The following is a 25,778-nucleotide window of genomic DNA, read 5'->3' as shown; positions in this document are numbered from 1 at the left end:
TAGCACTTATAAAAATGAGTAGCGTAAGGCCATTGTTTTTATTTTATGGAAGAGAACGCTGTGGCTCAGACAGATTATGTAATTTGTTGTAATGGATATTTTGTGTTGATCTCCCCTCTATGTCAGAAGCTCGAATCCTAGAAACTACATTTCTTAGATTCACTTGCCAGCCTGTTTTCGTTTAGGTTCTATCAACAGGAGGCTCTCAGTTGGGATTAGAAGCAGAAGGAAAGTAGAAAGCTATTCTTCTGGCTTTGCAGTAGCAGGGGCAATACACTAGAGCAGATTTCTACAAAAGTTTTAGTGATAGCAGTGAGAAGTTTGGGTATCTGCAGCAGGGGTGTGGTGGAGGGGGCCTCCTGATGGAAGCTGGCTTGGGGGCTCCAGCAGCAGCTGTGGGAGTGCAGAGGAGAGTGGGATCCAGCAATGGTGTGGGGCTTCCTACAGTTCTGAGCGCTGGATATCACCACCTTCCCTCCTCGTCTTTTTCTACTACTCTAGTCCTTTCAGTAATTTTTAAATCTAATTCCTTCCTGTCTGAAGTGCTTAGAAGGGCTTTTGGTTTTCCTGATTAAACTCTGATGATGGTTTTGCTTAAAGTCACACAATAATTAATTGGCAAAGCTGTGATGGACTTAAGTTGGCCTGATGCAAAGTTCGTGTTTACAGCCTTGGAGCACACTGCCTTCCTCTAATTGCAGAAGAAAAGTCTCCTTTGGGAAGAACTCTCCTTTCTGTTCTTTGTAAGGGACTTAGATTTCAACGAAGAGGTAGAAACGTTATGTTGTAGAAGGAAGGACTCTCCTTGCAGATGGCAGCTTAATTTGCATATGCATCAAGTCAGTCATATGTGGAGCATTTCCTCATATTTTAGGGGGAAGAAAAGTCTATGTGTTCTTTTGGGGAATCAACACTAAGCTAGTCTCTGGTGAATGACCAGGTTCATTCTCTGTCCAGCAAGTAAATAATGGGAAAACAAATCAGGTAAATGAGCAACTTGGATATCTGGTGACAAGAAAGAACCTCAAATGCACATGGAGTGAGTTTTTTATTTTATTATATTTTATTTTTTTGTGAGGAAGATTAGCCCTGAGCTAAGATCCGATGCCAATCCTCCTCTTTTTTGTTGAGGAAGGTTGGCCCTGGGCTAACATCCGTGCCCATCTTCCTCTACTTTGTATGGAATGCCGCCACAGCGTGGCTTGACAAGCAGTGCGTCAGTGCGCACCTGGGATCTGGACCTGCGAACCCCGGGCCGCCGAAGAGGAGCGCACGAACTTAACCGCTATGCCACTGGACCAGCCCCGCGGAGTGAGTTTTTCCCACGTCGACTTGTGGTGCTATGTTCATAGAAGCAAATCCAAAATCAAAGTCAAAGAAAATTGTGTGGGGCAACCTGAGACCTCCTTTAATTTTCAGAGCAGAGCTTTACCCACTCACCTCCAGGTGGAGCAAGAAGGGAGCTCATGAGAGAATACTTACTAAATAGTAGATGGCACAGTGAGCGCATCTGAGCTCTTTCCTATGGTGGGAGAGTGTGTAAATGGGGAGGGGAGGGGAGTGACCTGAATTTGTCATCTAACTTCTCTTAGTTTCAATCTCCTTTTCACAAAACCCCTACTTTACAGGATTATGTGGAAGAATAAAGTGCTCAGTTAGTGCTGGCGTATAGTGTTTGCTTAATTAATGTTTGTCCACCTGCAGTCAGGCACAATATTTATTGTTTCATAATTGCCAAGCGTTGTTCTCAGTGCTGTGAGCAGCACAGAGTGCCTGTCCTCCAAGTGCTGACATCTAGAGTACACTGCTCTCATTTTTTTTAATACCCTTCCCTATTTTTCCCAACTGTCTCTAGACCCCGAATTGTCTTACATCCTTCAGCAAATTAAATTCAATGGAATGGAGGAAAAGCAGATTAAGGGTTATTATACCTAATATATAGGGCCTTCAAAATACCTGAGAAAGAAGAAATTATCAAGGAGCTATTTGTGTTTTTTTTCTAGAATTTGTAGGAAGCAAGCTGTGTGAACTGCTAAATCTGAGATGTTCAACATGAGGAAAAAAAATCTTATCTTAAAATATTCTCAATTGTCTTTTGTGTTTGTGTCTTTATCTTGGACTCTGCATCTGGGAGCATCTTATGAAATCAAGAATTAAAGCGCTCTGGTGATATTCAAGAGGTGTCTCTGTGCTGCTGCCAAATTGGGGCAGTGAGCATCGCCTGACTCTCTGGTGCCTTTAGGCAGGGATTCTAGTTGACATGTCAGAGTCGAACGTGAACATGTTCCTTCTTTTCAGAGGGAGGTGGAGAAATCTTCAACTCTTCTAAGTAGGATTTTTTTGTTTTCATACTTTGCCAGAGTGGACAGTTATTTGCTAATGAACCGCCAAACTAGATTACACTTGACTCTCGTGTCCTTTCTTCTCATTATTATCAAATGGCATTTATTATTTTTTTCCTTCACATTTCCAGGAAAAAAATTGGATGTGTCACACATCCAGTTTAACATGATTCAAGGTACTGAGGGGCCAGATTGGCACGCACTGTACTGGAGACTGCTATCCAGCTCCTCATCTAAACTTGGACTTTCCCAAATTATGTAATTTTGAAGCTGGCTAGATATAGATTTTTCCAATTTCTACATTTTGCAGAACGTGGAACATTTCTGTAGAATTAAGAGGCTAGCCCATTCTTTTGTTTTATATGTAAACTGGCCATACATTTAAAGAGATTTATATAGATTTACCCTTTACATAGGTAAAAGAAAATGGAATACTTTTATTCTCCATTAAACACTGGCTTTCAGTAAATATATATGAAATCCACAAATCTCTGTTTCTATGGATATAAAAACTAGGATCACCAAAATTGCACATCTCAGTCTTTTCAAACTGTCTGTGGTGAAAATTATATTTCCAATATCTCAGACTAATAATTTTGTAACATTATTTACAAAAAGAAATTAATAAAAATGAAATAAAAGAACACAAAGACATACAAAACAGAAGCCCATTTTTAAAAAAAGTGATATTAAATTCAACAGATGTAGAATTACTCTGTCAAATTATATAAAAGTTTCTAAAGATGCACTCTCAATTTCTGTACTTGTCACAGACCAGTGACAGTTTGAAGGCTGGTTTCATCCTGTAGATCACAGTGGGAGTAACACTACGCAACCAATTCTATCCCTCAGCTTTTATCTGGTTGTGCAGACCAGATCAATAATTGTATCTTTATAATTCCTTTATAATTCCTTCTTGAGTTAGACTAACATTGTAGCTCCACCCACCTCAAGAATCCTATAGAGCAATTCTGTCCAATAGAAATGTGAGCCATGTATGTAATCTTAAATTTACTAGTAACCACATTAAAAAGACATAAACAGGTAAAATTAATCATAATAATACATTTTGTTTGACCTGATATGTTCAATATATCAATGTTTCAACATGTAATAAATAGGAAGCATTATTAATGAGATGTTTTACATTCTATTTCTCATAGTCAGTCTGAAGTCCAGTGTGCACTTTACACTTACAGCACATTTCAATTTGGTCTAGCCACGTTTCAAGTGTTCAATAGCCATATATGACTAGTGACTACCATATTGGACAGTGCAGCTGTAAACACTTCCTCCGAGCTGTCCAGAGCAAGTAAGACACATCTACAACATCATATCTTAGAAGGAAACTACCTCCATCAAAAGAAAATTACAAACTCTTCTTGGAAAGAGGAAAGTATGCTGGATACGTTTATGGAGATATCCTTGGCAAAGGGTCTGCGTTCCTTTTCTCATCTGTCTATGGCAAAGTCATCTTGAAGTAGCTTCAGTTCAGCATTTCTGAAATCTCAGTTTCAAATATTTTGATTTCTTGTTCAGGATTTTTCAGCTCTGTTACATTTAGCCTTTCTGGGCCGTGTGCTTTTCATATTCCAAGTAAAGATAATACCTTACGTATCTCAGTTATTTGAAAACCACAAAAAGAGGTTTGAAAAGTTATCAGTATATCTTTAAAGTATTCTTGTTGGCTAGGTCTTACCTGTGGTCTTCTCTCTTCTTCAGTTTTGTTCTGTAGGGATGATGTCCTCAGAATCTGCCACTTCCATAATGATTGTTGTTGTTGTCTTGGGATAATGACGGCCAAGCTGCCTGATCTGGTGGTGAATTACACGGGAGAACATCTCTGCTGCTGGCGGAATTGCATTCACGTGCACTTAATCTCCTTAATGACATTCGCAGCGACAGTTTCAGCTCGGTCCCCTCATCATCGCTACAGGCTCATCAATCCTCTTGACTCTGTTTCAAGTTATGTCCATGGGGGAAGGGAAATACCTATAATCACACATTCATAACATTTTGAGCAGTCAAATATTTATAGTTAACCTCTTGTTAGCTTTTCCTTTACAGTAAGAGAAAAACACCCACTAAGTGAGTTCTGTATTATTCCAATTTAGTTACATTCTAGAGAAAAAAAGACAGATCCAAACTACTCTTGGTCAGATGGAGGGATAATAAGTTAGATGATCCACCTTTATTTCATGAGCTCTGAGAGGAGAGCAGGTACTGAGTACTATAGCTGGATTTCCTATATCCTTTCTGTCCAATCTCAGTCTATCTTGAATATCTCTCTGGATCATATTGTCATGAGGATGGGGTCTTTAGAAGAAGATAAATTTTGCCAATGCTAAATCTAAGGGTGTCTAATATTAGGATTTCGGTTTTATAAGAATGAAGTTAAAGTGAGAGGTTCAGCCCAAGACAGCTGAGATCATGAAGAACTCAGGGCAAAATCAAGTCTCAGTTTGTTAAGGAAGGTCGAGGTTTGAACATGGGAAACTCACTACACAAACTAAGTGTAAAGGCCAGAGGAGGAGAGGGTCTGGGCTGGGGAATAAGGAAGGTAAAAGAGTAGTCTTAGGTGATTGCCACAGACACTGGAGGGTGTTGTGGTTCACTTTTAGGAAGGATGGTGTCTGGTGTAAGGGTGGGGCAACTGACTTTAAGAGCAAAGAACCGGAGTCAGGGCTTACTTCACTCCTCTATGGGCCTTCCTTCTAGGCAAAGTGGCATCAAAGTCCTTTGGGATTCTCTGGTGCTGGGTTCTGGCTTTTGTAGAGTGTTATTGAGGTTGGAGAGAAGATCTCAGGATTACTCCTCCATCCAGCATCATCCATTGCATCAGAGATTAATATTGACATGATGCCCTTTGAAATATATACTTCCAAACCCCATTCCAGGGAAATATATAGCAGGAGAAGACATAGCAGGAAGTATGAGAAGGTTCTCTATATCTCCATGACCTATGATACTTAGAGAAGGAATTTTATGGGGTTCTTTGTTTTTTTCATTTGGTGAGGAAGATTGGTCCTGAGCTAACATCTGTGCCAATCTTCCTCTACTTTGTTTGTGGGGCACCTGCCACAGCATGACTTGATGAGCGGTGCATAGGTCTGCGCCCAAGATCTGAACCAGCAAACCCCGGGCCGCCAAAGCGGAGCACGTGAACTTAACCACTACGCCACTGGGCCGGCCCTTGCGGGGTTCTTTTAAGAGTTTCATTTTATTAGACAGGAAAAACAAGGAGATTAATATTGTAAGCAAACTATAAGTCACTGCTCATGGTATATGCCAGGTATGTTGCCAGAACTGGGAGAAGTAATAAAATGTAAGAAACACAGACCCAGCTTTAAGAAACTTACAGATAAAAAGGGGGAGAAATACATATAAACATTTGCATATCTATCTGGAGTAGGTACTATTATAAAAACACCCGTGGGACATAGCGGGGGCATAAAAGATGATGATCATTATTTTACTGTGGTAGAAAGTGACCCTGGAGCAGTGTAGTCATGGTGGCATGTGTGAACCAGCATGTTCTGTTGGGCAACACTGAGTAGTTTATTACGGCTGGAGTATAGAAGGTAAGGCATGGAGAATAGTGAGATACTACGTCCAAATGATCTCAGATCCACCTTCTGTTTATCTCCAGTACCCCCACTGTAAACGAGAGATATTCTTTATTATCACATGTACCACTCCAATAGCTTCCTAGCTGGTGTTCAGGTATCAGCATCCTTTTCCCAGCAATTCTCCGCATAGAAGCCGGGGTGATTTTTTAAATACATTTCATACTCTCACTTCCCATTTTTAAAAATTTCTTTAAAAGTTTATACTCAATTTATATCACTTTTCTATTAAAAGTCACACTGTCCTTCTCTCTGTCTCTCAGATACTCCAAACTCCTTCCTGTCTCAGGATATTTGCATATGTTGTTCCTTTTCTCTGAAGTCTTCCAAACAACTGCAAAGAAGAAATGGGCAAAATAACTTGAACAGCCAATTTACAAAAGAGAATATTTAAATGGCTGATAAAATTATGGACTATCTTAAGATATCATATAGAACCCATTTCACTGGTAAAAAAAAATAGTCTGACAATGCCAAAGTTGAAGAAATGGTGGACTCAAAGCCACATTGCTAATGGGAGTGTAAATTTGTGAAACCATTTTGTGAAAAGTTGGCATTTTCTCCTAAATTTGTACTTTCATAAACCCTATGATACAGCAATTCTATTTCTGGATAGATCTCCAAGAGACAATCTTGCATATGTACAAGAGGAGACATTTTAAAGCATTTTATAGCAGCCCTGTTTACAGTAGTAAAAATATGGAAATAAATCAAATGCCACCCATCAGAATATGGATGAATATATTGTGGATGTGCCCACAGTGGAATATCACAGTATATTAATGAACTATAGTGATAGACAACGAGAGAGATTTATGTTAGCAATATAATGTTTGTTGAATCTTAACTATATAACTTAATTTAAAAAGGAACTCCTGACATACATGACATCTTTTTTTACAAAGTTTAAAATAGCTAAAATCATACACACACACACACACATGATGTTTAGTTACAAATATAAATGCAATAAATATTTACAGTAAATAACCTGAAAAGGAAATTATAGGCAAGGGAATAATGAATGCCGAATTCAGAATAGTGGTTATTTCCAGTGGAGTTAGGGAGCCAGGAGGATGGGATGTTGGGGGAGCCATATGGTAAATTGTCACTCATTGTGAATATTTTAACATTGGTTTTTGGTTGTGATGATTTTTACATTATTAGAAATAACTAAATAATAAACTAAATAAAAGTTATCCATACAGGGGAATAAGAGTGTATCATGAAGGATGGATTATGGTTAATCCAATTCTATGCCCCTAAAGTCCAAAAGATAATAATAAAAATACACCAAGGAATGTACTACAAGAAAACACAGTGATTTTTTCCTTAATCTTGGAATAGGCAAAACAGATAAAAATAATTTAGGAAAATGTTGATAACTAAATAAAAATTAAAAATATTTTTCAGCAAAATAATACTACATACAATATCAAAAGACCTAACAGAAACTAGAGGAAATGTTTACAACATATTTGACAGAGAAAATAAAAATTTTCTTACTAATAAAATAAGTGCTTGAGAATCAATTAAAAAGAACAATGATTCAGTGAATACAGGGAGTAAGTACATGAGCAGGCAGTTCACAAAATATACATGGCTTATAAACATCTGCAAAGATGCTCATTTCATTGGACATGAGGGAGATACAAAATACCATATTTTAGAGTATCCAATTGGCTGAGATTAAAAAACTTGAATATAAAGAGTGGAATATAATTCTTCCATTTTTGGAAGGTAATTGGTACCAAAAATCAAAATTTTAAATGTATCTACTCATAGTTCAAGAAATGCACACAAATCTGTGTACTCACATCTGTGAGAAATGGTGTATTTTTAAGAATAATTAGAGTAAAAGGTGGAAAGCATCCAAAATGCAATGTTAAAAACTGAGTCATGTCTTCATTTGCTGATACCGAAATCTTGATAATAATTGAAAAAAGCAGGGTACAGAACAATGTGTAGAATTTGTTCCCATATGTATAAAAATCAAGAAGAGAACTGTACTATGTACTACAGTAGCCAATAACCACATCTACTAAGTCCTTGAAATGTGGCTAGTCTGAACTAAGATATGCTGTACTATAAAATACTCACTGGATTTAGAAGACTTAGTTAAAAAAAAATGTAAAATACCTCATTAATATGTTATTATACTGATTACATGTTGAAATGATAACAGTTTGCATATACTGGGTTAAATAAAATACGTTATTGAAGTTAATTTCACCTGTTTCTCCCAATTTTTTAATCTGCTACTAAAGCAACTAACATTGCGTTATGTGGCTTGCATGACATTTCAGTTTTAACAGTAGTGATCCAACAAATACACAGGAAACTTAAAAGCAATTATATCTGAGGAGTGGAATTGGAGATTTAGGATGAGATGAAGACTCATTTTTTATTGTTTTTCTTTTCATGCCCTATGATTTTTTAAAGTCCGTAAATGGACCATTTTTTGTAATAAAGAAATGTATAAAATGTATCTGTTAAATAATTGAACAAACGAACTAGTTGCTGCTTTGGTTCTGGGTTGGTTTTCATGGGTTAGGTAGTCCCTGGTCTGCTAGTCCCTAGCAAAATGTACTTGTAGCTTTTTAAATGGTCATCCTGTATTAGCTTGGCATCTTCAGTTGGGTTTGCAATATGGTGATTAGGATTGGCCTGAGAGACAACTTCTGCTCCTCGCTTCACCCTGACCCATTCTTACACTTCAATTTGTCCTTGTCCTGGCTGACCAGGAGAGATGGAGGAAGACAGAGGCATGGGAATGGACAATAAAAAAGAAAATCAATACATATACTATTTTTGACACCTTGAGAAAGTTAATAACCCAAGAGATGTATTTACGATCTCAAAAGATAAAGGTCGAGCAGACTTCCATGGCCATCCTCAATACCCCTAAAATCCAGATGTAAGTTTGTCTCTCTGAATGTGTATTTAACCGAGAAAGGACCAAGAAAATTTAAAAAGTATGAAAAATCATCATCTCCCCAGGTCCCTCATGGCTCACATGATAGATGTTTCTGAGATTTGAAAAATGCCATGCATTTGCCATTTAAAAGTCACATCTAAATATGCTTGCTACCTTCTAAGTAATCTTTTATTTTTAATTGTAATATTATTTATGAGTTTTCACTCACTAGGAATTCTGTGTCGCTTTAAAAGCGGTGGTATGAAACACAATACATCAGGAGAAAGATATGTGCTGATGAAATATGGTCCTGAATGTCATCATTCCGGTGATGTATGTTAGAATAGGGATGGAAGAGTGAAGTTGAGGGATGAGTCTGTGTACTGTGCATTCTTGAATTATTCTTATGAAAACTGTGATGGAATTATTATACATGTTCAACATCATATAATCAGAAAGTATTTGCCTGCGGAGGGAACCATTTTGTCAGATAACTAGGCATATATACCACCCCCACACTGCATTACATCCACTTTAAAGGACTAAAATCAAACAAAGCATAAGAAAAAATCAAATAGATTGCACTTGAGTAAAAATAATCCAAATCCCATTCTCATGACTCAAGTAACTTCTATCTAGATCTGATGGGCTGGTAAGGATAGGCTGTGTATATGGTACTAGTCATTTAGAAAGTTCTGTAGGTGAATGTAAATTTTTCTTAGCTCTGAGAATGGTGGTTATCTGTTTCTGTAATTATGTGGTCGATTTCTCACCCATCTTCATATTCATAATTACCTGGTATTTAACTTTCAATAATGGCATTATTAAATCTGAGGTGACAGCACTTCACTTGTGACATTTAATTTACTTTTCAATTTTCTTTCTCTCCTTGGTCTTTTAAATGGTTCTTAAAGGCAAACAACTAAGGAGGCACTGTTAATCCCACAGAACATCAGCCATGATGATTTTTCTTGACAAATATTTTCAAACTAAGTGTCCAAATCCAAGTTTCACTTAACACCTTCTCAGACAGTATACAGTTATTTTGAAGTAGTGTCCTTTATGCACAAAATAGCAGGGAGCAGGTGCTGAATATCTTTTTATGAGTTGCTTATAAAAGAGTGCTTTAGGATGAGTTTGCTGCTAGTCATGCCAAAGGCCATTATTTACACAGCAAATTTCCTGGCTGTCTGCTTTTTCCTGGTGGTAAAGTCACAAAAGTTTACCTTTTTAATTGAAGGTGAGCTGAAGAACGAATCTCAGTTATTTACTTACTTTCCTACAGATAAGTCTTTTCTTCCAGTAGTTTTGTACACACTTAAGAATTAAAAAGAATACTCACAATTATTTTTCAAATAGTGAAGAAAATATTTCAAAAAGAAACATGAGTCAGGGAACATAGTTTATGGGACTTTGGGACTTCAAATTGGAGAATTTTATTTGGGAAGTCATTAAATTCCAATGAAATTGAAGCTGGATATAGAAACCAATCAGGGTATTCTCATGGTTTTATAAAATGTATAATTCAGTCAGTGGTAAACATTTTTGGTGATTGCTCAGCTAATATCTTTTTCACAAACAATAGCTCTCCATGACGCCCTCTAAAAGCAAAGTTTTCTTTTTGCCATGAAGGCTATAAACGTTAATGCAGTTGATACCCCTCCTTTAATTAACGTATCGTTCAATGCGTCTCTATCAGCCACCTATCTCCTATTGTACAGAACTCATCCTAAAGGTGGAGGAAGGAGAATGTTACTTTGGGGACTCAATGCCAATGACTTATCTTTCTACTGGTTAATAGAACAGAATATTGATGTTGAAAGGATAATTAGAGGGCATGCCCCTAATATCAGACTTAACACAGGGGTCCATTTTGCATTATTAACTCCTAATTCACCTGGCTTCCAGAAAGGTGCCCTTTGTCTTTCCCCGTATTTCTGACCATTCCCTCCTGTGATGGAGGCTGCTGCTCTGCCCATACTGCCTGCCTATACTCTATCAGTTCGGAGTGCTCTAGCCCATTTTCAACTGTCAACATTTGAGATTTCTCTGGCTGCTGGAACCCACTTGGCCCACAAACACGGGAGGTTCAAAGTATCAAATAATTAATGCCTCCTGGGAGCAGCTCCCAACTAAAGGCTGATGGCAGTTGACATCTAAATACCCTAGTTTCTTTCTTTTTGGAGGGATAACTTTGAGGTAGGTGTTCTACATTGGGGTACAGGGTTCTCCAGTTCTGCACAATGAAAAACTTGCTTGACAATGCATCCTGTATTAGCTGCCTTCACTTCCCTGTCTCTTGTTCTGATTCTGCTACCAGTGTTTTCTGGGGTCACCTCCCAAATAAACTACTTATACTCAAATACCTGCTTCAGGGGAAACACAAACTAAGACACGTCTCTCTCACATTTTCTTGATCCTTATCTTCCAGACATCTAAATGTTAGAACAGCCAAGAGTTTAGTCCTTGGATCACTTTTATTAATTAAACTTATTTCCTAGGTGAATTCATCCAAACCTAAGATTTCAAATATTACCTAAAGTTATGCCTCAAGCTCTGCCTTCTTTTCAGAACCTCAAATATCTACTTGATAGCTCCACTTGGATGTCAACTAGGCATCGCAAAATTACATTTCCCAAACCAAACTCTTGAATTTCACCCCCAAGTGGTTGGTAACTGAATATCCACATGATACTTAGGTTTGTATGTTGAGTACATGGGTCCTAGTTTTGTCAAGTGTCATGAAAAACATGCCTCTTTCTTATTCATTGGCAAAATTCTTCAAATATTTGAAGAAAATAGACACTCCTCTTTCCCCTAGGATTCTCTAGGATCCAGGTTCAATAAACCTATTTCACTCAATTGTCTTCATGTAACAACATTCATGGATTTATCACACTCGTCCCTGTAAATATCCCAGTTTTGATCATTGCTCTTAAAATATTACAACTGGAATTCAATGTAATATTTCTGATATTATCTAGCCAGTGTGGGATACTTCTCTCTCTCTCTCTCTCTCTCTCTCTTTCTCCCTCTTTCTCTCTCTCTCTCTCTCTCTCACACACACACACACACACACACACACACACATTTTATTAGGATATGTGCTTTGCTTGCAAGTCCTTGTATTGAACTTCTTTGTACATGGCAGCAGTGTTATTATTTTGTTACTATTTTTAATAAAACTGGACAATCCTAACTAGAAAAAAAACCTAACACGTCTTGACAGATTTTCACAGAACAGTCTTGTTTTTTAAGATATTTTCTAAAGTGAAGAAGGATAAAAAAAACAATATAAATCTGTATGAACACAAAGAATGCTGTGGTATTTATTTAGAGTAGTTTTTCTTAATGACATTTATCTCAATGGCCTATTGGCCTGTTCATCCTTTCTTTGGGGGAATCTGCAAGTCTGAGTGAGGCGTGAAATTTGAAAGAAAACAGAGACTACTTTTTTTTTTGGTAGAATGGAAAAGCTTTTTATTCCCCTGTCAACTAGACCTAGGTATGCAACAATTGTTCTTTTTGCTTAAGAAGATGGATTTGTTTTGGTGTAGGAATTGTCAGGCCTTAACAGGGGACAGTTAATTCAGTCCTACTGAGAAAGCAAGAGACATGAGCACGAGGAGGACATGCTAAATATAACTAATCATATAATAAGATCAGCCACTTTCCTGGATGCTAGTGAAAACAATGATAATATTAAACTTTTTTTTTTAATTGTGGTAACATTGGTTTATAACATTGTATAAATTTCAGATGTACATCATTATACTTCTATTTCTGCATAGAATACATCATGTTCACGACCCAGATACTAATTACAATCCATCACCACACACATGTGCCTAATTATCCCTTTCGCCCCCCCTTCCCTCCCTCCTTCCCCTCTGGTAACGACCAATCCAATCTCTGTCTCTATGTGTTTGTTTGTTGTTGTTTTTATCTACTACTTAATGAGTGAGATCATATGGTATTTGACCTTCTCCCTCTGACTTATTTCACTTTGCATAATACCCTCAATGTCCATCCATGTTGTCACAAATGGCTGGATTTCATCGTTTCTTATGGCTGAGTAGTATTCCATTGTATATATATACCACACCTTCTTCATCCACTCGTCCCTTGATGGGCACTTAGGTTGCTTCCAAGTCTTGGCTATTGTGAATAACGCTGCAGTGAACACAGGGTTGCATGTATCTTTACGCATTGGTGTTTTCATGCTCTTTGGATAAATACCCAGCAGTGGAATAGCTGGATCATATGGTAGTTCTATCCTTAATATTTTGAGGAATCACCTCACTCCCGTCAGAATGGCTATAATTAACAAGACAGGAAACAACAAGTGCTGGAGAGTATGTGGAGAGAAGGGAACTCTCAGACACTGCTAGTGGGAGTGCAAACTGGTCCAGCCACTATGGAAAACAGTATGGAGAGTCTTCAAAAAATTAAGGATTGAACTGTTATATATGTATGGCATTTACAGTTTTCAAAGCACTTTTACATACTATCCTTTCCTTCCTTCCGTCCTTCCTTCCTTCCTTCCTTCCTTTCTTCCTTCCTTCCTCCCTCCCTCCCTCCCTCCCTCCCTCTTTCCCTCCCTCCTTCCCTCCTTCCTTCCTTCCTTCCTTCCTTCCTTCCTTCCTTCCTTCCTTCCTTCCTTCCTTCCTTCCTTCCTTCCTTCCTTTGATACGGAGCAATGGCTCAATCTGCTTGCTGTGAGACAAAAGCCAATCCATCAAGAGGCAAGGTGGTGGAGAGAGAAAACTCTATTTAAGAGATAAGCTAGCTGATTGGAAGATGGTGGACTGTTGTCCCCAAAAAAACCATCTTAAAGGGGAAGTGATTTGGAAACGACTTATATAAGGCAAACCGGGTTGGGGAGGAGGTCAGGAGTGCCAGGTGTTGGATGATTGCAGACTGTTGGACACCTCTCTGTAGACAAAAGTTTTGGATCTGCTGAATGGGACACTCCTGAGGAATCTAAGAAAACATTATTTTCTTATCAGGGAGAGAAGGAACAGTTTGGGCAGAGGGCCTAAATCTTCTGCTAACAAGTCATTCTCTCTACTGGTTATTGACTAGTTACTGTTTAGTTTGCCTATGTACAGTTCTAGGCATTTCTCCAAAGCATATTGTGAGAATAAGATGGGGTTGGGAGGGGTCGGGGGGGCTTTTAGACATGGAGTCTCTCATGCTAACTCGGTCTCACTTCCACCCTTCTTTCCTTCCTCTTTCTCATCAATTGCTCAAAATGTGTCAGAAACTGTGCTAGATACAAAATAAGATATCTCCCCTAACTGTCAGGAGGAGAAAATGAAAATTACAGAGCCTGATTTTATTACAGCCCTGATCCCATGGTAGTGTGACCATTAGATCACTTGTAAGATGACTGCTGTAAACTCCAGGAGAACTCACCCCATTTGCACGACAAAACTGATTTTCTTGACACTTCCCTGGAAGTCAGTAGGTATATAGATAATTTAGTGTGTATTTTAGATATAAGCCAAGTATTCCTTAATTGTTTAACAGAAGATGACCTAAAACAATGATTCTCATCAAAATTAAAATCAGAAAAACAATATAAAAACTAAACTAAAGACACACAATACAGAAGCTCACCTCAGTGTTCCAGAGATTGAAACTGATGTTTTAAACAAAACTCAATTTCTCAATGAGAATTCAGCTAGAAGAGACTCTTTATCTTAACGCTTAACATGAAAATATTATCTAAGGTAGGGTATGACCCGCAATGAGATATTGGTCCATAAAATTAGCTTTATAATGTAAAGAGTTTTAATATGACGATATTGACAAAATATGAACATTGGTTAAAAATTCAAAGGGGGTTGAAATTAGTAAAGATACCTGAACTTCCTAAAATCCATGCAATTCACTGACTCTAATTATATGACGTGGCCAGTTGAAGATTGGGCTTTCACCATGATTAATTTTTAAACACTGCAGAAGAATACGATAATAACTTTTTCATGTATATTTTAGGACTTTAACATTGAGATGGCAAGAGCCGATATAACTTAATTTCAAAATTAATGAATGAGGCTACGTTTAAATGAGGATTTTTAGATTGAGTTGTGAACCCAGCTGTTTCAGGGAACGGTTTTTTTTTTTTTTTCAACTTGATGAAAAAAGGTGGAAGGATAATATCAAGAACCCAAGGCAAGGGTGGAAGCCTTCCACACTAGTATATACTGAGATTTGCCTTTATTTGGGCTTTATGGGTCACTAAATGAGAAAAGAGGCCATTATTTTCAAATTCTAAGACCATTGGAATCTTTGAGCTTCTAAGGCTCATTTTGTGGTGTGAACATGTGTAACCTTTAACTGCAGAAATATGGGACTTAGCAGGATCAGCATCATTTTAAGGAAATCATAGCCAAGCATTAGTGGCCAGATATATTTTCCTCATCTAGTGATGTAAGAATCTAAATGGGTTTTAATATTCTATTTTCAATGCAACATGCTGCATTACCTGTTTCTCTGGGAGGTGTAGGAGAGCATGTCACATCTATTTGATATATGATTGCTGTCTCTGGGAGCTTGGCTTATTAATTACTTGACAGTGAAGATGTAGAAATAATTGAAATGTGATGGGCTGCCATGTTCTTTCGGTGGGTGATCCCTACTGAATCGGGCTTCCTAATTTCTTAAACCTTGAAAGAAATGGGAAGGGCTTTGGTTTATTCATTAAACGTTTTTGTTGTTTTTAAAGGTTATTTTCAAAACTATAAGCCAATTTGGATTTGTGGAGAGAAATGTTGTTGAAAGCATTTAATATAATTCAACAAATATTTTATAAATCCCACTCTGTGCTATTTCCTGTGTTAGTTCTTTAGAATTGTGTAAACAAAAGCCTTGAGTACCTACCTTGTACATTCCATTGACTTGAATAGGTAATTGGAAATAGTAAAAAAAAAAAAAAAAAAAACAAATTTAACAGCTTACTACCAAAATCAAAATTTAAGAAATGTTTTATTGAAGCAAATGTGTAACAATTTGTTTGTATAATATGACCACTGCTTAGGTATGGGCAGTCTGGTGTGATTTTTAGAACCCAGGCACTGAATTCTGACCTCCTGGGTTTAAATCTCTAATCTGCCTTTACCAACTCTGTGGTCTTTGCCAAGTGCCTAGTGGTTGCATTGTGACACGACATTAAGTGGTTATGTGGATTAAACAGGTGAATTCATTTAAAGCATTTATAGCAGTGTTCAGTAAGTGTTAGTTATTACCTTTATTACATCTCGTTCTGTGATGTTGCCATTATAAATGGCATAAATGGTCATCTTTATTTACTCCACTTTTGCAAAATATATCAAATTGCCATGTCTGGCAGACAATATATGAAATCAAGTTTTGCTTTTTTGGAGGCTGGGTGTGGGGACCATACCATATCTAATCCAAGAGCTTTCAAAGTTAATATTTATATTTGTCTTTATGAATTTTTATGAATGTAAAAGTAATATTTGTTATTGAAAAATATTCAAACAATATAGAAATGTCCTAAAGCAGAGCTTTCTTTGTGGAAATGTAAATGTACCTGCAAATGAACATGCCATTACTATACTGATCAGTATTTTGCTTTTTTCTAAAACAGCTTTTCTGAGGTATAATTTACATACCATAAAATTCACAAAGTGAGTTCAGTGGTTTTTAGTACGCTGACAGAGTTAACTGTACCACCATCACCACAATCCAGTTTCAGAATTTTTCCATCACTTCAGAGATTCCTCATGCCCATTTGTGGATAACCTCTGTTTTCACCCCAGTCCCAGGCAGTCATTGGTCTGTGTCTGTCTCTATAGATTTGCTTTCCCTGAACATTTCATATAAATGGAATAATACAATGTATGTTTTTTTTTTTTTACAGCTACCTTTAAAACTTAGCATAATGTTTTTGAAGTTCATACATGTAGTATATATTAAAAATCTGCTTTACAACTTAGTATGTTATTGACATCTTTCTATGTTTGTATATATGATTTATCTCATTCTTTTTAGTGGCTACAAATTATTTCATTTATGACTCTACTGTAATTTTAAGACACTCTCTTAATGAAATGGTTTTAAGTTGTTTAGATTATTTCCAATTCTTTATGGTAAATAAGTCTACACAAACATTCTTAGGTAAATACCTTGGTAAACTTGTATAAGTACTTCTGTAGGATAAATTCCTTAAAGCAGAATTTCTGGGTTGAAGGATACAATAAGTTTTAGATTTGATACACATTTCTAAACTACTTTCCAAAAAATTGTACCAGTTTACCTGCTCACCAGTATTATGTGAGCACCTACTTCACAACGTTTTCACATATATACTGTTATTACTTAAAAATCTTTGTTTATATGATATCTAAAAAGTGCTATCAGGGAATTACCTGCTCATGTTTTTTTTTTTTTTACCTTATTTTCTTTTTAGGTTTTTTTATGTATAGGAAGTATTTAAATATTGGAAACCATTTTTTTCTACTATTTATGTGGTTCTTCTATTGACCCTGTCAATTGTGTTTTCCAATTAACAGAAGTTTTGTTTTGTTTTTTAGTGCTGTTAAACCTATTAATCATTTCTATTACAGTTTCTGGTGTTGGTAATGTGTGTGGCCTTTCCCTTGCCTAATGTTTTACAATACAATTATTTATATTTTCTTTTAGAAAATTTTTTTTGCAATTAAATTTATAATTCATATAGAATTAATTTGGCAGCTTTTTAATATTTTTTTCTTATTCTTGTTTTCATTTTTTCATTCTCCAGGTGGAATAATCTGGTTTGCTTTTTTCCTTTATCTCTCTAATTGGAAGTTTTACATCTCTTCCTATCCTTCTACGCTTATTTAAAAAAAACACATTTTAAGGTTTAGGGACAATTTTACAGTTTTTACACAACACTCCCCAAATAAGATATAACATTTAGCTTTATTTTATTTCACTTCTCCCTGCTTTATTTATGCAACCTAACCTTGTTCTTAAATCTCAGGTTTTGTTCAAATCATTTGGAATTTAGTATTTAGTGGTTCACATATCACTATTTTCTCATTGTTGAGTTTCTCCTTTTCTTGGAGGTTTGTTGATGTTGGTCTGGTTTATTTTCGTTTTGGCTGGAGGTCTTTCATGAGTGTTTTTTCCATGGGAGACTGATTCTATATTATATTGTTTCTGAGTATGCTTCAAGATGTCATTCTTATACTCTCGCACGGGGAATATCAAGTCTAAAGTTGTGAGGTAAAAACGTGTTGCTCTGGAGGATCAGAAAGGTTCTCAGGACTGATGTGTAGTGAGGGAGAGTGGAGAAAGAGAGGTAGGAGATGAGGTGGGAGAGGCAGGGATGGACAATTGTGTTTGGACATGGAGGCCCTTACAAGAGAGTTGGAGTTGTATTCTCTTTGCCACCAGGGAGCCATTTGCAGCAGACTGTGTCAGTGCTCCCCTGTGCCCTTGGACTCCTGGATCATTTTGTGCTCTTTCTCTCCCAGCAGCCGGCTCCTGTGTCTGTGGTCAAGGGCTGTCCCACGTGCCAGAGCCTACCTGGACTGCTTGCTCTTAGGAGCAAGAAGGGCCTGGGGATCTTTGTCCCCTGGAGCACTCATCAGGATATGGGTGAATTTTAGGTCACAGGAGATGATGGAAATTATCTGGGGAGAGGTTGCAAATAGAAAAGAATGAGGGGCAGAATTGAGTCTTAAATTTAGAGGAGATAGAGCCAGACTAGGATACAGAAAATTTGTGCAACAGAAGAAATTAGAAGAAAATTTCCCAGAATTGAAAAAGAATACAAGTGTTCAGATTGAAAAGGCTCAGGCAGCATTAAGCACAATGAAAGTGTAAAGAGACACCTAGAGACACAACTGAAATTTTAAAACACCAAAGATAAGGAGGACGCCCCAACAAGTGGGTCATGGAAAGCTTAAAATAAAAGTTGCCTACAAAGAAGGGAGATTATATTTCTTACCAACAGCACTCTATAATAATAGCCAATAAATCAAAGGTGACGGTAGAATGAAAATATTTCAGACCCACCAAGGTGCTCAGGTACACTTTCATAGAAAGTTCTTGAGCATATGGTCCAGGAAATCAAGAGAGTAAACTAAAAAAAAAAAAAAAAGATACAGGATGCAGGAAACAAAGGATCCAAAGCAGAGGGTAGCCAATGGAAGTCTGTATGTCGGGCCTAGAAAGGCACCTATCCACATTATGGAAAGAGAAGGAAGATTCCAAGAGGAATGCCTCTGGAAGAGAAAGAAAGAAAAGAAAAGTGCAAGGATAGATAATATGATTAGGAATCTAGAAATATTTGAGAAGATGCTAAAGGAAATTTATAAACTGTAAAAAAAAAAGGAGAATCCAATTGAACTGATTCTAGGTACAGTCTACTGTAAGTGGAGATAGCATGACACTGGAAAAGGAAATGGAGTCATAGCTTATTACACAGCTCATTATTGACATGGCCACAGTAAATTAAACATCATTTACCAGTTTCCATCTTTTAGAATCAATGTCTAGAAAAATCATGGAGAACTGTCCTAAGATTATAGAACAAATTGTAAATGTATCAACTCTGCTATTATTAAAAGTATAGATACAATCGACAAAGATGAGAGAGGGAAGGAGGGAGGAGAGGAGGAGAGAAGAGTGAGAACGTTAGTGGCCTCTCATCTTACAAAGTGAGGAGCCAAGATGCATTGTTTATAATTTATGGGCCAAGAAATAAAGTTTTAACTACTTTTGTCATTGTTTTTGCAGAGATCTTCAGAGGAGAAACTACGGTGATAAAACCATGTATAGAAAGAAAGAGTCGAGGAGGGCAGGAGTGGTGTGAGTGAGCAAAATCCTCATCTATCCTTGCCGGATGCCAGTAGCCAAGAAACAGTGATATAAATGTGCTAGTTAAGTATTTGGAGGTGAACTCCAGGATAGCAAAAAGTAAACAGTTAAAAGTGCTTGCCTCTGGGGACCAAGATTCTGTACGTGAGGAGGTATAGAGAAGAGAATTTTTGGTTTACTTTATAAGCCCTTCTGTTCTTTTGCTTCTTAAACCATATGCATTTATCACTTGAAACAACAATGAAAAAAATTAAATGAAGATTTAAATTATAAATAGGAAATTGTTATAAAATAAGGACATTAATTAGGAAGATACTGAAAAGAAAATTTAAAAGAAAAAAATGCACGAGAAGTCCAAACTCTATTTAAAAATATCACAGTTGGAAGCCTAGACCTAGACATGTTCTTTGAGTTGAAATCCTATAGGATTAATTTGCACAAAGTCGATTGTAAGAAAATAGTGGTTTTTGAAAATGAAATAAGGAGGATGGAGACAATGCTCTATGGGTCTCTTGCATTTCTGTACATTGTATGAGTGAGGCAATAACTCCTTTGTTCTGAACTATCTTTTTAAGGGTGTTTCTATAGTGAACAGCCTTGGAAGATAGAGAATGTGCCTTTCTACAGAGCAAGAGGCAGGCATGTTTTACTGTCATTATAAAAGATTTGTCTTCCCTAAATTCAAAGTATCCTGTAATGCAACCAATACGGTGTGCAGGCATCCATCTGGGCCCATTGACATTGCCCCTGTGGGACTTGGGCGGGAAGGTAAACTGATGCAAATATGGTGATGCGCATGCTACTTACAGTGCCATGAGCATCTAAGTTTTGTCTGGGCACCCTGGAAAAAGACTACATTTCCCATCTTCCTTTTCATGTCCATGTGATCAAATTCTGACCAATGGGATATGAGCCAAAGAGCTTCTTCCAGATCGTGATCATAAAATGAATGGATATGCACTGCTCTTGACCTTTCCTCCTTCCATCTGGCTGGGATACAGACCTAATGATGGTAGCTTGAGAAGACACCTTAGACTCAGGATAGAAAGCATCTGTTGAGGATGGCAGGACCATCACATTCGCCTTGGATTGGCTACCTTTGGACTGTGAAAGAGATATAAACTTCTATCTTATTTAAATCAACATATTTTTGGCTCTCTGTAATGGCAACTTGGATATACTATAAGAAATGGAGAAGTGAACTTAGAGATCACTTTGTTATTACTATTTTCAATAAATGGAGAAATTGAGACCTAAAATCAATAAATGACTTGCTCATAATTACAGAGTTAATAAACCTAAAGCTAAAACTCAGTTGATTCCCTCCTCCCCCATTCTTCACATTGTCCATATCCAGTCCTACCAGATAATATTGAATGCACAAGCACAAGATGTCCAGAGAAGTAAGAGTATGGGGAAATCTTCACAGTGAGTAAAAGTAACTGTATGAAAACTGATATCAATTTTCCAGCTCCAGATGAAGAAATGCATATAGAGACATAATTTGAGCTTCATGAGCTGACAATCAAGATAAGACTGAGAAATTGCAAGGTAAAAAGTACCCACTGGGGGATAAATGATTTATACTAAAGTGACGTGGTCGGCAGCTTCCTTCAATTTTCGTTGTTATGTCCCTGAAGTCCAATTCACTGCCTTCTTGGAATGGCTTCATTAAGCAAGTGAAATTTGAAGAGGGATCTGAGAGAGTTGAAATAGTTCTCATGGCAAATGGGCGAGGGAAAACTGGCTGGGAACTGACTTCATAAATCGAGCAGTATCTATATGTAAGACACTTTGTGAAATGCTTGTGGGTGTGGTGGAGATAGAATGATTTTTTAAGGAAATGTTTGTAACCCAAAAGAACACATAATTTTGTAGGGCTTACAATCCCAACATTAAAAATAGCAATACAGTTTTAAAGAGAAGAAGGAAATAGTCAGGCAGTTTCATAGAGACTATGGGGCTTGGGGTATGCCTTGAAAAATACAGTGTTGGGAAGTTGAAGTTTTCTTAAGAGTTGAATAATTGCCAAATGGTTCTTCGTTTAATTGGAATTTTTAAATAAAAAGTGTTTTATTATTATTGTTGTTTTTTAACTTTTTGGTGAGATTAGTAAAAACCCCTTCCTTAATCTTGTCTCCTTGGAAATATATGGTTTTATAGATTGGTACAGGGGCACTCTTAGGGCATGAAAGTATCTGAAGGTGAAGTGGAAAAACTTTGATAGAGAGCATTGGATCTGGGATGGACATTACTCAAAATGAATAATATGAATAATTCAAAATGAATAATACTAAAACGGGAAAGATTATTGTGGGCTGGGATTCATCAGATGTATTCACTTTGACCAAATGGAGAGTTAGGCAAGTCTTTGAAGGAATTGAGAATCAATGTGGCACAAAGAAGCCCTTGGACTGGGCTCTTAAAGTTTTTTGAAACTCTACTACTATACGTTTTTAAAAAAAATTTTAGTTGTGATAAAATACACATAACATAAAATTTGCCATCTTAACCATTTTTAAGTGCACAGTTCCATAGTGTTAAGTAAATTCACATTGCATGTACAAATAATCTCCAGAATTTTTTCATCTTGCAAAACTGAAATTCTATATCCATTAAAAAACTCTTCATTTCCCTCTCCCCCATCCCCAATCAACCACCATTCTAGTTTGTTTCTATAAATTTGACTACTCTAGATACCTCACATACGTGGAATCATACAGTGTTTGTTTTTTTGTGACTTATTTATTTCACTCAGCATAATGTCCTCCAAGTTCCTCCATGTTGGAGCATGTGTCAGAATTTACTTCCTTTTTAAGGCTGAATAATATTCCATTGTATGTATATACCATATTTGTTTATCCTTTCATCCATTGATAGATACTTGGGTTGCTTCTACCTCTTGGCTGTTAAGAATAATGCTGCTCTGAACATGCGTGTACAAATATCTCTTTGGGATCCTGCTTTCCATTATTTTGAATATATATCCAGAAATAGAATTGCTGGATCATATGGTAATTCTATGTTTAATTTTTTGAGTAACCGCCATATTGTTTTCCATAGGAGCTGCAGCATTTTACATTCCCACCAACAGTACACAAGGGTTCCAGTTACTCCACAACCTCGTCAACGCTTGTTATTTTGCCTTTGCTTTTTTTGTTAAATAGTAGCCATTCTGATGGGTGTGAGGTAATATCTCATTGTGATTTTGATTTGCATTTCCCTAACGATTAGTGATGTTGAGCATCTTTTCATATGCTTGTTGGCCATTTGTGTATCTTCTTTGGAGAAATGTCTGTTCAAGTCCTTTGCCCATTTAAAAAATTGCATTATTTTTTGGAGTTATGTGTTGTTGAGTTGTAGGAGTTCTTTCTGTATTCTGAGTATTATCCCTTTAACACATATATATGATTTGCAAATATTTTTTTCCATTCCATAGGTTACTTTTTCACTCTGTTGATTGCGTCTTTGATTCACAGAAGTTTTTAATTTTGAGGTAGTTCAATTTAGCTATTTTTACTTTTGTTGTCTGTGTTTTTGGTGTCATATCCAAGAAATCATTGCCAAATCCATCATAATGAAGCTTTTCCCTATAATGAAGAGTTTTATAGTTTAAGTCTTATGTTCAGGTCTTCGATCCATTTTGAGTTAATTTTTTATATGGTGTAAGGTGAGGATCCAACTTCATTCTTTTGCTTGTGGATATCCAGTTTTCCCAGCACCATTTGTTGAAGAGACTATGCTTTTCCCATTGAATGGTTTTGGCATCCTTGTCAAAAATAATTTTACCATATATGCGAATATTTGTCTTTGGCCTCTCTGATTCCATTGGTTTATATGTCTGTGTACTCTACTGTTTTGATTACTGTAATGAATTTTGAAATCAGGAAATATGAATTATCCAACTTTATTCTTCTTTGTAAAAATTGCTTTGGCTATTTGGGGTCCCTTGATATTCCATGTTAATTTTAGGATGGATTTTTCTATGTCTGCAAAAAATGCTATTGGGATTTTGATAGGGATTGCATTAAATCTGTAGATCATTTTGGTTAGTATTGACATCTTAACAATATTACATCTTTCAATCTATCAACACAGGATGCTTTTCCATTATTTGTGTCTTATTCAATTTCTTTTAGCAATGTTGTGAAGTTTCCAGTGTACAAGTCTTTCACTTCTTTGGTTAAGTTTATTCATAAATATTTTATTTTTTAATGTTATTATAAATGGAATTGTTTTTTCAACTTCTTTTTCAGATTGTTCATTGTTACTGTATTTAAATGCAACTGATTTTTGCATTTTGATTTTATATCCTGCAACTTTTCTGAATTTGTTTATTTCTAACAGGTTTTTTTTTTTTTTTTTTTGTGAGGAAGATTCGCCCTGAGCTAGCATCTGTTGCCAATCTTCCTCTATTTTGTATGTGGGTTGCCGCCACAGCATGGCCACTGATGAGTGGTGTAGAATCACGTCCGGGAACTGAACCTGGGCCACCAAAGGAAAGCACACCAAACTTAACCACTAAGCCACTGGGCTGGCCCCTCTAACAGTTTTTTAAAATTCAATCTTTAGGGCTTTCTACATATAAGATCACATTGTCTGCAACCAGAGACTATTTTCCTTTCTAATTTGGATGTCTTTTATTTTTTTTCTTGCCTAGTTACTCTGGCTATAACTTCCAGTACTATGTTAAATAGAAATGGCAAAAGCAGGCATCCCTGTCTTGTTCCTGATCTTAGAGGAAAAGATTTCAGTCTTTCACCACTGAGTATGATGTTAGCTGTGAATATTACTCATTTTTCCACTTGGACTTATGTTAAAAGAGAGTCTGGATCCAGCCCTGTTGGTCTAGTGGTTAAAGTTTAGCGGTCTCACCTCTTTGGCACCCTAGGTTCATTTCCCAGTTGCAGAACCACACCACTATCTGCCAGTTGCCATCCTGTGGTGGTGGTTCACATAGAAGAAATAGGAGGACTTACAACTAGGATATACAACCACACCTTGGGGCTTTAGGGAGAAAAAAAAAAAAGAGGAAGGTTGGCAACAGATGTTAGCTCAGGGCGAATCCTTCCCTGCAGGAAAAAAAAAAAAAAGAGTCTGCTCTGATGAAAAATAGTCTTATCTCTTGCTCCAGTTATGAGTAATGTTGTGATTTGCCAAGTAAAATTTTACATTTTCTTCGATTAATCTACTTGTTTAACCGTTTAGGAAAGACCCAGAAGGTAGGCATAGCCATGTGATAGTTAATGACATTGATGACAATGTGAAGAGTCTTCTAACTCTTGCTACAGTCCTGTTTAATGACTCTTGAGTGCTTCTTCAGTTCTAAGAGTTGGTTGCAATTGTCAGTTGAATTTTGTAGTAAGCAACTCTTACACTAGATTGATCAGACTCAGCTCTCCCCTTTGCCTCCTGCAATGAATTCTTTTTTCTCTTTCAATCCAAATAAATTGATGCCTACTCTCTGTTACTCTCTCCTCTTTAAAGCTTTTCCTAACTCAGAATTCCAATGGGCATACTTTCTAGAGCTGAAATTGTGCTATATCACAAAGGATTTCAATTACATGGGCAACATTGTCTATAGCCTCAAGAAATACACCTCCCACATGACTATGCCCATATCTTTCAAATGGACAAAGTGCTGTGTAATGAATAAATATAAATTCACTTACGGAGGGTCTTCTGAAGTCAAAACATTGGATAACATATCTTAACTGGAACTTTACACCAGGTGTATTAGAAATCTGAAGTAAATGCAAAAAAAAAAAAATCAAGAGAACAATATATCAAATTATTCTGAATTGGCATTTCCAATTCCATTTCAATAATGGTTTTGAGTAATGATTTTGAGTAATTTTGAGTAATGGTTTTGATAACATCAATGGTTTTGATAACATAAAATACAAAGAGTATTTTCTTAAATCTCTATATAAAATGGTTTATTAAATGTTTGGCTATAGTAAAAGTTATCAGCTGTCTCAGTGAACATGCTGCCCAAATGAACACTGGTCTTTAGATCAAACTTTAGTGTACATTAAGTTTAAGTTTTACAAA

General features: G+C 36.6%; 1 long non-coding RNA gene across 1 annotated transcript in view; it reads right to left on the bottom strand.

Moving 5' to 3' along the window:
* The window catches only part of LOC131415168 (uncharacterized), a 48,227-nt gene extending 22,786 nt beyond the window's left edge, over nt 1–25,441 (bottom strand). The window contains exon 1 of the long non-coding RNA XR_009222346.1: nt 25,397–25,441. This is a non-coding gene — a long non-coding RNA (uncharacterized LOC131415168). The remainder of the gene's footprint in view (nt 1–25,396) is intronic.
* Nucleotides 25,442–25,778: the final 337 nt, after the last annotated feature.

Source organism: Diceros bicornis, chromosome 16 (assembly GCF_020826845.1).
Source record: "Diceros bicornis minor isolate mBicDic1 chromosome 16, mDicBic1.mat.cur, whole genome shotgun sequence".
Lineage (NCBI taxonomy): Eukaryota > Metazoa > Chordata > Mammalia > Perissodactyla > Rhinocerotidae > Diceros > Diceros bicornis.
Note: the sequence above shows the minus strand (reverse complement) of the source record. Positions and strands in the feature narration are given on the sequence as shown.